The sequence below is a fragment of the Gopherus flavomarginatus genome, chromosome 3 (assembly GCF_025201925.1).
Source record: "Gopherus flavomarginatus isolate rGopFla2 chromosome 3, rGopFla2.mat.asm, whole genome shotgun sequence".
In the NCBI taxonomy this organism is placed as follows: Eukaryota; Metazoa; Chordata; order Testudines; family Testudinidae; genus Gopherus; species Gopherus flavomarginatus.
The window spans coordinates 221,230,016-221,245,617 of record NC_066619.1 but is presented as its reverse complement, the minus strand read 5'-3'; the positions used below and the strand labels follow the sequence as shown (position 1 = coordinate 221,245,617).

At 44.1% G+C, this 15,602-nt stretch overlaps 1 protein-coding gene across 12 annotated transcripts in view; it reads right to left on the bottom strand.

Annotated features, from left to right (window-relative positions):
- TENM3 (teneurin transmembrane protein 3) overlaps positions 1-5,051 on the bottom strand; it is an 857,073-nt gene extending 852,022 nt beyond the window's left edge. For all 12 annotated transcript variants that reach the window (XM_050945288.1, XM_050945293.1, XM_050945292.1 and 9 more), the window contains exon 1: positions 4,899-5,051. The gene's annotated coding sequence lies outside the window, so the exon portion shown is untranslated. The remainder of the gene's footprint in view (positions 1-4,898) is intronic.
- Positions 5,052-15,602: the final 10,551 nt, after the last annotated feature.

Below are 15,602 nucleotides of genomic sequence, written 5' to 3'. Positions count from 1 at the left end.
AAAGGTTCAATGGAACTTTGGGGGCCATGATACGAAAATTCATCAACGAATTCTCCAATAATTGGGACCTAGTGTTGCAGCAGTTGCTGTTTGCCTACAGGGCTGTACCACATCCCAGTTTAGGGTTTTCACCATTTGAACTTGTGTATGGTCACGAGGTTAAGGGGCCATTACAGTTGGTGAAGCAGCAATGGGAGGGGTTTACGCCTTCTCCAGGAACTAACATTCTGGACTTTGTAAGCAACCTACAAAGCACCCTCTGACACTCTTTAGCCCTTGCTAGAGAGAACCTAAAGGATGCTCAAGAAGAGCAAAAGGCCTGGTATGACAGACATGCCAGAGAACGTTCCTTCAAGGTAGGAGACCAGGTTATGGTCTTGAAGGCGCAACAGGCCCATAAGATGGAAGCATCATGGGAAGGGCCATTCACGGTCCAAGAGCGCCTGGGAGCTGTAAACTACCTCATAGCATTTCCCAATTCCTCACTAAAGCCTAAAGTGTACCATGTTAATTCTCTCAAGCCTTTCTATTCCAGAGACTTACAGGTTTGTCAGTTTACAGTCCAGGGAGATGATGCTGAGTGGCCTGACGGTGTCTACTACGACGGGAAAAAAGACGGTGGCGTGGAAGAGGTGAACCTCTCAACCACCCTAGAACGTCTGCAGCGGCAACAAATCAAGGAGCTGTGCACTAGCTTCGCCCCATTGTTCTCAGCCACCCCAGGACGGACTGAACGGGCATACCACTCCATTGATACAGGTAATGCTCACCCAATCAGAACCCCACCTTACCGAGTGTCTCCTCATGCCCAAGCTGCTATAGAACGGGAGATCCAGAACATGCTACAGATGGGTATAATCCGCTCATCTACCAGTGCATGGGCATCTCCAGTGGTTCTGGTACCCAAACCAGATGGGGAAATACGCTTTTGCGTGGACTACCGTAAGCTAAATGCTGTAACTCGTCCGGACAACTATCCAATGCCACGTACCGATGAGCTATTGGAAAAGTTGGGACGTGCCCAGTTCATCTCTACAATAGACTTAACCAAGGGGTACTGGCAAGTACCGCTAGATGAACCTGCCAAGGAGAGGTCAGCATTCGTCACCCAGGCGGGGGTGTATGAATTCAATGTCCTTCCTTTCGGCCTTCGAAATGCACCCGCCACCTTCCAGAGGCTGGTAGATGGTCTACTAGCTGGACTGGGAGAATTTGCAGTTGCCTACCTCGATGATGTGGCCATTTTTTCAGACTCCTGGCCCGAACACCTACTACACCTGGAAAAGGTCTTTGAGCGCATCAGGCAGGCAGGACTAACTGTTAAGGCCAAAAAGTGTCAAATAGGTCAAAACAGAGTGACTTACCTGGGGCACCAGGTGGGTCGAGGAACCATAAACCCCCTACAGGCCAAGGTGGATGCTATCCAAAAGTGGCCTGTCCCACGGTCCAAGAAGCAGGTCCAATCCTTCTTAGGCTTGGCCGGATACTACAGGCGATTTGTACCACACTACAGCCAAATCGCTGCCCCACTGACCGACCTGATCAAAAAGACCCAGCCAAATGCAGTTAAGTGGACTGATGAGTGTCAAAAGGCCTTTACCCAACTTAAGGCAACGCTCATGTCTGACCCTGTGCTCAGGGCCCCGGACTTTGACAAGCCGTTCCTAGTAACCACGGATGCATCTGAGCGTGGTATAGGAGCAGTGCTCATGCAGGAAGCAACAGATCACAACTTCCATCCTGTCGTGTTTCTCAGCAAGAAACTGTCTGAGAGGGAAAGTCACTGGTCAGTCAGTGACAAGGAATGCTATGCCATTGTGTACGCCCTGGAAAAGCTACGCCCATATGTTTGGGGACGGCGGTTCCAACTACAAACTGACCATGCTGCACTAAAGTGGCTTCATACTGCCAAGGGGAACAACAAGAAACTTCTTCGTTGGAGTTTAGCTCTCCAAGATTTTGATTTTGAAATTCAACACATCACAGGAGCTTCTAACAAAGTAGCTGATGCACTCTCCCGTGAGAGTTTCCCAGAATTCAGTAGTTAAAAAGTGTTCTTAAAATGTAGAAGTCTGTTAGTTATATACTTAGGAGTATATGTAAAGCTGTATGTGTTGTATTAATCTGTTTATTTTCAAGTTCTAGAAGGAAATCGCCGCCAGTGAGCTTCCCCACTGTCTGCAATTTGGGGGGCGTGTCATAAACAGATAGCTAAGGGTTAATGTCTCTTTCACCTGAAGCACCTGACCAGAGGACCAATCAGGAAACCGGATTTTTTCAACTTTGGGTGGAGGGAATTGAGTGTCTTTTGTCTTTTGTCTGCCTGCCTGCTTTCTCTGAGCTTTGGAGAAGTAGTTCTACTTTCTAGTCTTCTGTTTCTAAGTGTAAGGACAAAGAGATCAGATAGTAAGTTCTATGGTTTCTTTTCTTTGGTATTTGCATGAATATAAGTGCTGGAATGCTTTGATTTGTATTCTTTTTGAATAAGGCTGTTTATTCAATATTCTTTTAAGCAATCGACCCTGTGTTGTATCATCTTAATACAGAGAGAACATTTGTATGTATTTTTCTTTCTTTTTATATAAAGCTTTCTTTTAAGACCTGTTGGAGTTTTTCTTTACTCAGGGAAATTGAGTCTGTACTCACCAGGGAATTGGTGGGAGGAAGAAATCGGGGAGATCTGTGTGTTGGATTGCTAGCCTGATTTTGCATTCCCTCTGGGGGAATAGGAAAGTACTTTTTGTTTCCAGGATTGGGAACAGAGAGGGGGGAGTCTCTGTGTAGTTTCACAGAGCTTGTGTCTGTGTATCTCTCCAGGAGCACCTGGAGGGGGGGAAGGGAAAAAGGATTATTTCCCTTTGTTGTGAGACTCAAGGGATTTGGGTCTTGGGGTCCCCAGGGAAGGTTTTTCAGGGGGACCAGAGTGCCCCAAAACACTCTAATTTTTTGGGTGGTGGCAGCAGGTACCAGGTCCAAGCTGGTAACTAAGCTTGGAGGTTTTTCATGCTAACCCCCATATTTTGGACGCTAAGGTCCAAATCTGGGACTGAGGTTATGTCAGTGAGAATTACAGAGAACTTGGCATGTGTCTTTACACCTGTGGTCTTGGCTCCTTTTACTCCCCTACTCATTGCTATGCTTTGGGCCAGGCTCAGGCTTTCTTTCAGCCTCTTCCCTTTGAGCCAGTTTCTGCTCAGTTATACCAAGGTAAATATGTACTTACTTACAAGAGTACTTGCTTGAACTTAAACTAGAGGTCTGCCATGAGGGTAATATGAAGCCTCCTGTCCTGAGGGGAGCTTTAGGAGAGACAAAGCCTTTGGGAGTCCCCCGCAATGAGTATATATAGAGCGAGTGCTCAGAGAACCACACCCCAGAAGGTTGTAATATTCATCCAACTCCACTAGCCAGTGCGGAGAAGAAGAGCCATAGCCCTGCTTCCTCTCTGCCCTTTTCAGGTAGCAGAGGGTAGTACCTACATTCAGGAGAGCACAGGAAATGCAACTGCATCTGGCCCTTGCTGAAGGGGAGAGGAGGACTTCTCTAGTCTTTTCCAGGTGCTTATCTATGCTCGGGCCAGGCACAAAATGGCTCTAAATTATCAGTCATTTCATACAAAAATTAAATTGAGAGAGGAGGTTGAAAAATCTAGGTACTGAAGAATCAGGAAGCTATTCTTATTGAACATTTAAAAATACATAGTATGATCTAAAATTCCTTTCAACTTCTGTCGAGTACATATGCATAGTGCCAAAAAACCTTTGAGTGATATTTGTAAAAGCCCCTTACTGTTGTAAATAAATAAATAAATAAATAAAAATAGGGTGCATGAACAAAGTATGTTTATAAAACTCTTGTAACTCAGCCAAATCAAAACAGATTTACACCACAGACCCAACTTATTTCTATGCCAAATCATGAGATGTTTTCTTTACTCTTGCTGAGTGAATAGCCAGAGTTGTTGAAAAAAAAATGGTTGCAACTTTTTATTATGGTAGCAAAAGTATATTTTTTGCCAGTTTTGTTTTCTCAAAAATGGCTGAAAAAGTTAGACATTTTCACAACAAACATTTTTTTTAAATCACAGATGTCTTTGGAGGAGGACTAGATCTCCACAGAGAATTTCTTTTCTCTGATGCAGCAAAATGCACATACTCAATTCTTCAAAATTTTATTCCTACACACAAACCTTAGTTTCAACCTCAGATTTTAATGGTAGTTATAACACAATATTTAAATTTATAACACAGGCCTAAAAGTACATGAGATTGATTTTGCTGAGGTCAGAATTAAGGTTATACATTTGACTGAGATTTTGAGGAGTTGGATGTCTCTAGTGTGGGTGGTTGGATATTGGAAATGAAGGAAATATTGTTAGAGAGAGAAGCCTGCGAGTGTGATGATGATGATTGGCTTAGAATGAAAATAAACAATAATGAAAGCTATGCAAATGTGCAATAAATTAATTGAAATATTCATTTAAATGTTAACAAATTTGCCACCCCACAAATCCTGTCTGCCTAATAGCCATGATTACAAATAACCCTTTATCCTATTCAAAGTATTTAGCTCCAAAGGACATTGTTTTAACAAGGATGCAATGTAATTACATTTTTTAATGATTTTTTTCTCATTAGAGAGAACTCTAAAAAAGTAAACCAAAAAAGTACACAAAAAAGTAAACCATTTTAAATTTCAGTGAACCAAAAGGAAAATAAAGTTGTAGAGAAGTATAAAGGATATTGCAAATCAAATAACAGATTCTATGACTCTCTTATATTCCAAAACTTTCACTTGCTCTTAATATGGATATCAACATTCTGTTTAAAATATTTTGTAAGTCATTTTAAAATAATTTACAAAGGCATACGATTTTAGGTCGAATTTAGCAGTGTTACCTTGATTTAAGCCTGGACCCGTCCACACGACTAAGCCCTTCTTTCCGACTTAAAGGGCTCTTTAAATCAATTTCTTTACTCCACCTCTGATGAGGAGATTAGTGCTGAAATTGGCCTTGCCAGGTCAAATTTGGGGTAGTGTGGACACAATTCGACAGTATTGGCCTCCGGGAGCCATCCCAGAGTGCTCCATCGTGACTGCTCTGGACAGCACTCTCAACTCAGATGCACTGGCCAGGTAGACAGAAAAAGGCCCGCAAACTTTTGAATTTCATTTCCTGTTTGGCCAGCGTGGTGAGCTGATCAGCACAGGTGACCATGCAGAGCTCGTCAGCATGATGTGCACATTGCCCGGCCCATACTTTGTGAGAAGTCTATGTTCATGTCTATGTCCTTATCACTCTCGTCAACACGCTGCCATTGCCTCCTTGTCTGTTTTTGCTTTTGCAGCTTCTGGTTCTGCGCTGAAAAAAGGCACGAAACAATTGTCTGCCGTTGCTCTGACAGAGGGAGGGGCAACTGAAGACATGGCTTATAGGGAATTAAAATCAACAAAAGGGGTGGCTAGGCATCAAGGAGAAACACATACAACTGTCACACAGAATGGCCCCCCCTCAAGGATTGAACTCAAAACCCTGGGTTTAGCAGGCCATTGATTTCACAAAACAAATCAGGTCAATTTCTTGTTTTGATCCACTCCATCGATTTTTTACATCTGAGTCTGGCAGCAGATGGTGTAGTATGACTGCTAGCCATCGTCATCTCCTGGGTGCTAGGCAGAAGATGCTGCATTACGATTGCTAGCCATCATCATCTCCTGACTGCTCGTGAGAAGACAGTGCAGTACTACTGCTAGCCATCTTCATCTCCTGGGTGCTCGGCAGAAAATGGGAATGACCTAGCTGAGTCACATCCATGTCTGCCTAAGCACCCCTGACCGACCTCACCGAGGCTGGCTAAAAGAGCACCCAGGAGTACGACAATGATGGCTACCAATCGTAATGCACCATCTGCTGCCAAAAGGCAATGAACTGCTGCTGTGTAGCAATGCAGTCCCACGTCTGCCAGCACCCAGGAGATGTACGGTGATGGTGAGCTGAGCGGGCTCCATGCTTGCCATGGTATGGCGTCTGCTCAGGTAACCCAGGAAAAAAAGGTGCAAAACGATTGCCTGCTGTTGCATTCATGGAGGGAGGGAGGGAGAGGGGGGCCTGATGACATGTACCCAGAACCACCTGCAACACTGTTTTTGCCCCATCAGGCATTGGGATCTCAACCCAGAATTCCAATGGGCAGCAGAGACTGCAGGAACTGTGGGATAGCTACTCACAGCTATCCACAGTGCAATGTTCTGGAAGTCGACGCTAGCCTCAGTACTGTGGATGCAGTCTGCCTACTTAATGCACTTAGAGCATTTTGTGTGGGGAAATGCACAATCAACTGTACAAAAATGATTTCTAAAAAGACGACTTCTATAAATTCAACCTAATTTCGTAATGTAGACATACCCAAAGACCTTCAATAACAGGAATTCACAGAATTTCCCTCTGACAGCTAATAAAATGGGATAAGAGTCACCAAGTTCTCTAAAATATTGATTCCTGACCTTTTTGGGTTTGAGCTCTTTTTTCTGTGCCTCGGATCCATCACATATTTATCTTTATGGTGTGCATAGTCATTGTCACAGCCTCACCTGTCTTATAGCCATTCTCCCTCCTTTTCCCAGCTCTGGGGTTTTTGTTTGGCTGAGTGAGGGTTTTTTGTTTTGTTTATTTGCTTCTTGACTGTCTGCTTTCCTTACTTTGCAATTCTTAGTTTTGCTTTTTCATTTACTTTTTCTCTGTACTTCCTCTTCCCATTTATTTGCAACCACTGATTCAGCTACCAGACAGGTGGTTTCCTGAGAGTATGTCTACACTAGGAAAAAAGGTGATTTTTGCTCTAGCCTACTCTTTATGGTTTATCTATTATCAAGATGGCATTCACTAATTTTTGGTGTTTACTTTTCCAAAGCTGTACATGGATCTCCCCTTCTGTGACATTGATCCTGGAATGATTCAGAACTTGTCCATCTTATCTGTATGTGTCATAATGTGGGACTGTTCAAGTGTTTAATCGGAGGAATGCATAGCCAAAGTCAACAATCCACTCTCTTCTGCCTTGCCTCTAGTTGAAGAACATTGTAATATTTTGGCTTGAACCTGCTGAGGGATATAGGTACTGTTGCAGTCATCCTTCATTAATGCATATCCTATCTGGGCATTTGGACACTACTCATTTACAAGACCTGGGCAGGGATATAGTCTGTGATACTTCCCCAACCAAGACATTCCAGCACTGCAGTTGGTGAAGGGGGTCCTATTAATGCAACAGGTTAATTACACACTATTTCTAGAAGAGCTAGAGGCAATGCCATTCTTTTCATCTACACTTGTAAGACTATATTCTCAGTTGGTGTAAATTAGAGTGGCTTCATTGACTTCAGTGGAGCTCAACTAATTTATATCAGCTGAGGTTCATATGCATTGACTACTGCATATATGTAGCACTGCCATCCATGAGCTAAAAATCAGATTTAAGAGTTAACAGCTGGCCTAGTAAGAGTTAATAAATTTGTAATACAGGGGTTCTGAAACTGGGGGCTGTGACCCCCCCAACAGGTTGCAAGGTTATTACATGGCGGCTTGCGAGGTTATTACATGGGGGGTTGCGAGTTGCCTCCCCCAAACTCTGCTTTGCCTTCAGCATTTATGATAGTGTTAAATATAAAAAAAAAAGTGTCTTTAATTTATAAAAGGGGTCGCATTCATAGGCTTGCTGTGTGAAAGGGGTCACCAATACAAAAGTTTGAGAACCACTGTTGTAGTACTAATGATGGCTGCTGGATATGCTTTTGTATTAGAGAGGGTTGTGCTTCTAAAGCAAAAAGTCTTGGGATCAGTTCCCCAGGACATATGTTGGCAGCTTAGTTGACGATTGTGCTATTTCCTTTTGCATCCAGCATAGCTTTTTGCATTCTCTTCCCCCTTTCCTTCTTTCTTATGAAAAATTTAATAGTCTGGTAGTGCTTGCTTGAACCACTTGTCTCTGTTGGCAAATGTTGATTCTGCTAACACTCTATGCTCTGCTGATTCAGGCAGCTGACTCATTATCACACTAGCATATGTAAGAGAGGCTGCTGGAGTCCCCAAGTTTGAGGAGACAGTTTGAAATTAACTTTATATCATTGTTAATTGCTGGGTTGACACCAAATCACAGGAAGAGGGTGAGTCTGAACTCTATATGGTGTGCGGACTGCATTGAAGACAAGTGAGGAAAGGGAATCCATAGTATACCTCATAAAACAATGTGTTCCCAAGAGTAATAGTTAAGGGCTAATGCCTCTTTTACTTGTAAAGGGTTAAGAAGCTCAGTAAACCCGGCTGACACCTGACCAGAGGACCAATAAGGGGACAAGATACTTTCAAATCGTGGTGGAGGGAAGTCTTTGTTTGTGCTCTTTGTTTTAGGGGTTGTTCGCTCTTGGGACTAAGAGGGACCAGACGTCAATCCAGGCTCTCCAAATCTTTCTGAATCAGTCTCTCATGTTTCAAAACTGTAAGTAATAGCCAGGCAAAGCAGGTTAGTCTTATTTTTGTTTTCTCAACTTGTAAATATATTATAAACTTTTTCAAACCAAGGCCAGAATCAGAATGGGGCTAACACCTGAGCATGCCCATCGGTGGTTCGAGCCCTAAGGTGGAAACCAGATGTCTCATTTACCCGACACGCCTACCACATTGGAAAGAATTGGGAGGCCTGGATATCAGGAGCAAGTGCTCACTCTTTGGAAGAGCTGTCCTTCCTAAAGCAAATGGAGCAGTTCTTGGAGGGTGTTCCTGAGGAAATAGAAAGGTACATCCTAGATGGGAAGCCCAAAACTGTAACCGAGGCGGGGGAGATTGGAGCCAGATGGGTGGAAGTGGCAGAGAAGAAAAGAACTACTAGCAAGGGGAGCGAATATCAGAGGGAGCAAACCGAAAATAAACCCTATCACCAGGGGCAACCCAAGACCCCACCTACAACTCAAGGAAAGCCCCAGACAACCTATTGTCCCACCTCATCAGTCTCCAGCAACCCACCTTGACCCAGTGACCAGTCAGCTGGGCAATGTTTTAAATGTAATGAACTGGGACATATAAAGGCCCACTGCCCCAAGAACCCCAACCGATTAAAGTTCATTACACCACAATCACACCAAAGATCCCCAGGCACAGATGCCTCTCAAATACCCTCGGAGCGAAGGGAAAACTTGAGAGTGGGCGGAAAGAAGGTTATTGCGTGGAGAGACACGGGGGCACAAGTGTCAGCTATCCACCAATCCTTAGTGGACCCGAAATTCATCAACCCAGAAGCCCAAGTGACAATTCACCCATTCATGTCAAAATCTGTAAACTTGCCTACAACTGAGTTACCTGTCCAGTAGAAGGGCTGGTCAGGAATGTGGACTTTTGCAGTCTATGACAATTATCCCATCTCCATGCTACTGGGGGAAGACTTGGCCAACCATGTGAAGCTGGCCAAGAGGGTGGGAATGGTCACACGCAGCCAGGCCAAGCAAGCTTCCACACCCATCCCTTTTCCTGAGCTGTCCACAAGGGCCCCGTCTGTGTTACCAGAGACCCAGACAGAGGTGGTGGAACCGGATCCCCTGCCAACGACTGCAACAGCCATAGTGCATCCAGTCCCAGAAGCAGAACTGGAAAAGCAACCAGCACCAGAACCATTGCCAGCACTGACTCCAACGGTTACAAACCCATCTACAACTCCAACACCAGAGGGCACCAGCAGCCCTGAACTGGCAGAACCAGCGGACAACCCTTCCCAAGAGGCTCAGCCAGAGCCTGAAATATCACATAGTGCACCAGCGGAAAGCGGTTCACAATCAACGAAAACAACCCCATCACCTACATCACTTCCAGAGGGACCAAGCCCAAATCCACAGTCTAAGAAGGAACTCATGTCTCCAGCCTCAAGGGAACAGTTCCAGGCTGAGCAGGAAGCAGATGACAGCCTTCAGGAAGCTTGGGGAGTGGCACAGAGCACCCAACCACCTCTCAGCTCTTCTAACCGATCCCGGTTTGTTGTAGAACAAGGACTTTTATACAAGGAGACTCTTTCTGGTGGACACCAGGAAGACTGGCGTCCTCAAAGACAGTTGATAGTTCCAACTAAGTACCGGGTAAAGCTCTTGAGTTTAGCTCATGATTATCCCAGTGGCCATTCTGGGGTGAATAGAAACAAAGACCGATTGGAGGGAATGGGCAAGGACATTGATAATTATGTCTGGTCTTGTGAGGTGTGCCAATGAGTGGGAAAGTAACAAGACCAGGTCAAAGCCCCTCTCCAGCCACTCCCCATAACTGAGGTCCCATTTCAGCAAGTAGCTGTGGATATTCTGGGTCCTTTCCCAAAAAAGACCCCCAGAGGAAAGCAGTACATACTGACTTTCATGGATTTTGCTACTCGATGGCCGGAAGCAGTAGCTCTAAGCAACACCAGGGCTAAAACTGTGTGCCAGGGCTTAGCAGACATTTTTGCCAGGGTAGGTTGGCCCTCCGACATCCTTACAGATTCGGGAACTAATTTTCTGGCAGGGACCATGAAAAATCTGTGGGAAGCTCATGGGGTGAATCATGTGGTTGCCACCCCTTACCACCATCAAACCAATGGCCTGGTGGAGAGGTTTAATGGAACTTTGGGGGCCTTGATACGTAAATTCTTAAATGAACACTCCAATGATTGGGACCTAGTGTTGCAGCAGTTGCTTTTTGCCTACAGGGCTGCACCACATCCCAGTTTAGGGTTTTCACCATTCGAACCTGTGTATGGCCACGAGGTTAAGGGGCCATTACAGTTGGTGAAGCAGCAATGGGAGGGGTTTATGCCTTCTCCAGGAACTAATATTCTAGACTTTGTAAGCAACCTACAAAGCACCCTCCAACACTCTTTAGCCCTTGCTAAAGAAAACCTAAAGGATGCTCAGAAAGAGCAAAAGGCCCCATATGATAAACATACCAGAGAGCGTTCCTTCAAACTAGGGGGCCAGCTTATGGTCTTGAAGGTGCAACAGGCCCATAAGATGGAAACGTCATGGGAAGGGCCCTTCATGGTCTAAGAGTGCCTAGGCGCTGTTAACTATCTCATAGCATTCCCTATGTCAACCCTAAAGCCTAAAGTGTACCATGTTAATTCTCTCAAGCCCTTTTATTCCAGAGACTTAAAGGTTTGTCAGTTTACAGCCCAGGGAGGAGATGACACTGAGTGGCCTGAAGGTGTCTACTATGAAGGAAAAAGTGACAGTGGCGTGGAAGAGGTGAAGCTCTCTGCGACCCTTGGACGTCTGCAGCGACAGCAGATCAAGGAGCTGTGCACTAGCTTTGCGCCAATGTTCTCAGCCACCCCAGGAGGGACCGAACGGGCATACCACTCCATTGACACAGGTAATGCTCACTCAATTAGAACCCCACCCTATCGGGTGTCTCCTCATGCCCAAGCTGCTATAGAACGAGAGATCCAAAGTGTGCCACAAATGGGTATAATCCGCCCCTCTAACAGTGCATGGTCATCTCCAGTGGTTCTAGTTCCCAAAACAGATGGGGAAATACCCTTTTGCGTGGACTACCATAAGCTAAATGCTATAACTTGTCCCGACAACTATCCAATGCCACACACTGATGAGCTATTGGAGAAATTGGGATGTGCCCAGTTCATCTCTACATTAGACTTAACCAAGAGGTACTGGCAAGTACTGCTAGATGAACCCATTAAAGAAAGGTCAGCCTTCATCACCCATGCAGGGGTATATGAATTTAATGTGCTTCGTTTCGGTCTGCGAAATGCACCCGCCACCTTCCAAAGACTTGTAGATGGCCTCCTAGCAGGATTGGGAGAATCTGCAGTTGCCTACCTCAATGATGTGGCCATTTTTTCTGATTCATGGGCAGAACACCTAGAACACCTGGAAAGAGTCTTCGAGGGCATCAGGCAGGCAGGAGTAACTGTTAAGGCTAAAAAGTGTCAAATAGGCCAAAACAGAGTGACTTATCTTGGACACCAGGTGGGTCAAGGAATGATAAATCCCCTACAGGCCAAGGTGAATGCTATCCAAAAGTGGCCTGTCCCAAAGTCAAAGAAACAGGTCCAATCCTTCTTAGGCTTGGCCGGATATTACAGGCGATTTGTACCACACTACAGCCAAATCGCTGCTCCACTAACAGACCTGACCAGGAAGACACAGCCAAATGCAGTTAAGTGGACTGATGAGTGTCAGAAGGCCTTTAACCAGCTTCAGGCAACACTCATGTCTGACCCTGTGCTAAGAGCCCCAGACTTTGACAAACCATTCCTAGTAACCACAGATGCGTCAGAGCGTGGCATAGGAGCAGTTTTAATGCAGGAAGGATCGGATCAAGAATTTCATCCTGTCGTGTTTCTCAGCAAGAAACTGTCTGAGAGGGAAAGCCACTGGTCAATCAGTGAAAAAGAATGCTACGCCATTGTGTATGCCCCGGAAAAGCTATGCCCATACGTTTGGGGACAGCGTTTCCAGCTACGAACCAACCATGCAGCGCTAAAGTGGCTTCATACTGCCAAGGGAAACAACAAAAAACTGCTTCGATGGAGTTTAGCTCTCCAAGATTTTGATTTCGAAATTCAACACATTTCAGGAGCTTCTAACAAAGTAGCTGATGCACTCTCCCGTGAAAGTTTCCCAGAATGAACTGGTTAAAAATTGTCCTTGAAATGTAGAAAATCTTGTAGTTTTACATACTTAGTAGTATATGTAAAGGTGCATGTGTTTTATTAATCTGTTTATTCTAAAGTTCTAGGAAGAAATCACCGCCAGCGTGGTTCCACGTTGTCTGAGATTTGCGGGGCGTGTCATAAACAGATAGTTAAGGGTTAATGCCTCTTTTACCTGTAAAGAGTTAAGAAGCTCAGTAAACCCGGCTGACACCTGACCAGAGGACCAATAAGGCGACAAGATACTTTCAAATCTTGGTGGAGGGAAGTCTTTGTTTGTGCTCTTTGTTTTGGAGGTTGTTCGCTCTTGGGACTAAGAGGGACCAGACATCAATCCAGGCTCTCCAAATCTTTCTGAATCAGTCTCTCATGTTTCAAAATTGTAAGTAATAGCCAGGCAAGGTGGGTTAGTCTTATTTTTGTTTTCTCAACTTGTAAATGTTCCTTTTTTGCTGAGAGGATTTTACCTCTGTTTGCTGTAACTTTGAACCTAAGGCTAGAGGGAGTTCCTCTGGGCTATATGAATCTGATTACCCTGTGAAGTATTTTCCATCCTGATTTTACAGAGATGATTTTTACTTTTCTTCCTTTAATTAAAAAACTTTCTTTTTAAGAACCTGATTGATTTTTCCTTGTTTTAAGATCCAAGAGGATTGGATCTGGACTCACCAGGGATCGGTGGGGGGAAAGGAGGGGAGATGGTTAATTTCTCCATGTTTTAAGATCCAAGGGGATTGGATCTGGACTCACCAGGGATTGGTGGGGGGAAAGGAGGGAGGATGGTTAATTCCTCCATGTTTTAAGATCCAAGGGGATTGGATCTGGACTCACCAGGGATCGGTGGGGGGAAAGGAGGGGAGATGGTTAATTTCTCCATGTTTTAAGATCCAAGGGGATTGGATCTGGACTCACCAGGGATTGGTGGGGGGAAAGGAGGGAGGATGGTTAATTCCTCCATGTTTTAAGATCCAAGGGGATTGGATCTGGACTCACCAGGGATCGGTGGGGGGAAAGGAGGGGAGATGGTTAATTTCTCCATGTTTTAAGATCCAAGGGGATTGGATCTGGACTCACCAGGGATCGGTGGGGGGAAAGGAGGGAGGATGGTTAATTTCTCCATGTTTTAAGATCCAAGGAGTTTGGATCTGTGTTCACCAGGGAATTGGTGAAATCCCTCAAGGCAACCAAGGGAGGGGAAATTTTTGGGGGGACAGAAAGTGCTCCAGACACTGAAATTTCTGGATGGTGGCAGAGTTACCAGATCTAAGCTAATAATGAAGCTTAGAAGTGTCCATGAAGGTCCCCACATTTGTACCCTAAAGTTCAGAGTGGGGAAGGAATCTTGACAGCTGGGTTGACACGAAATCACAGGAAGAGGGTGAGTCTGAACTCTATATGGTGTGTGGACTGCATTGAAGACAAGTGAGGAAAGGGAAACCATAGTATAGCTCATAAAACAATGTGTTCCCAACAGTAAAACTGTATTAAATCCAGAACATTCATTAATCACACAAGTTGTTGTTGCAACTGAGAATATTTTATGTAGGATTTCCCCTCTGAGCCCAGAATGTGGCATCATTATTCAAAACACACAAATGCTGACTATACATCATTTGGAGAACATTTATATGGGGACTCCATAAAAGACTCTTTAATGCCATGAAACCTGGTCAATTGTTGCCATATTTGGCAAATTGCTGCTCTCTACCCGATTAGCCCATTATACTTCAAATAACCTAATTCATTAATGTCAGATAAACAGACTAAAAATCCTGTTTAGATCTGGGGATCAGGAAAAGAGCCCAGCAGAACTACAAAGGAGATTTTGGAGAATCCTTAGGTTTTCAAATGTTTCATCCATTAAGCCATTTCAGTAATACAGCTGGAACCCCACATATTAAAAGGTGAGAAAAATAAATACATTGTGACAGATTTCTTGGCATGAGCATCAACATCATCTTCCTCACCAGAATGGAATTTTTCATCAGCAAATACACAGCTCATATAGGGGAAAAAAAGACTTTAAACTGAACAGGGCTCAAGTAGCTACGCCATTCTGGAGTCATAACTGAACAAACTGATACATTGAAGATGAATCTCACATTCAAAGTGGATCTAATGGATGGCAATCTGCAAAGACGGCTTCAATGATTCTATCAAAAATGGAAAATGCCATATGAACTCAGCGGGTAAAATACATGAAGTAAAATAAAATACTAAAAGGTTGCCTGGATACAGCTGAGACCAAGATAAAGCTAAAAACAATTTGAGAGTTGTCTTGTCTGATTACCTACAAGTTTTCTGGAGGAAAATCCTATTAGAATCATCACCATGAGATAGAACCCCTAAGCACTATGTGTAGATCGTTTACATGGAAAAGTGCTCCAGCATTTGTGGCAGAGAGAAAATGAACATGGTATAATATTATTCCTCAGGATGGCTGATAATAGAAAGAAAGATTCTATCAGTCAATCTGCCAGAATAAGAGCTTTATACAAGGAGCAAACATTTTTAGATTCCCAGCTGTTATGCTAAGGGTCTAGAAGTATTACCTTTGGACTGGTTATTTGTAGATCCTGGAGAAGTAACTGTAATGTAACCAATACTGCTCTGGATTTAATTCTAGAGAAATCATTTCTGGGAAAAGAGAGAGAGAGTGTGAGAGAGTGAGTGAGTGTGTGCTGGGAGAGAAGGGAAGACAGGAAGAAAACTTATTTTAAGAGGAAGAAAGAGTTTGGTCAAGAGGAACTGGACTTGTAATTTTAAACCAATAATGGAACCTTGAATGCATGAAACATACCATTATGTTCATTCAAAACAAGGATGCTAATTTGAAAAGATTTGTATGTTAAATAGCAGCACAGAGTTTGCTGCAATACCAGCATCTACCCCACTAAATTCACTTCTGGTTAAAGTGTA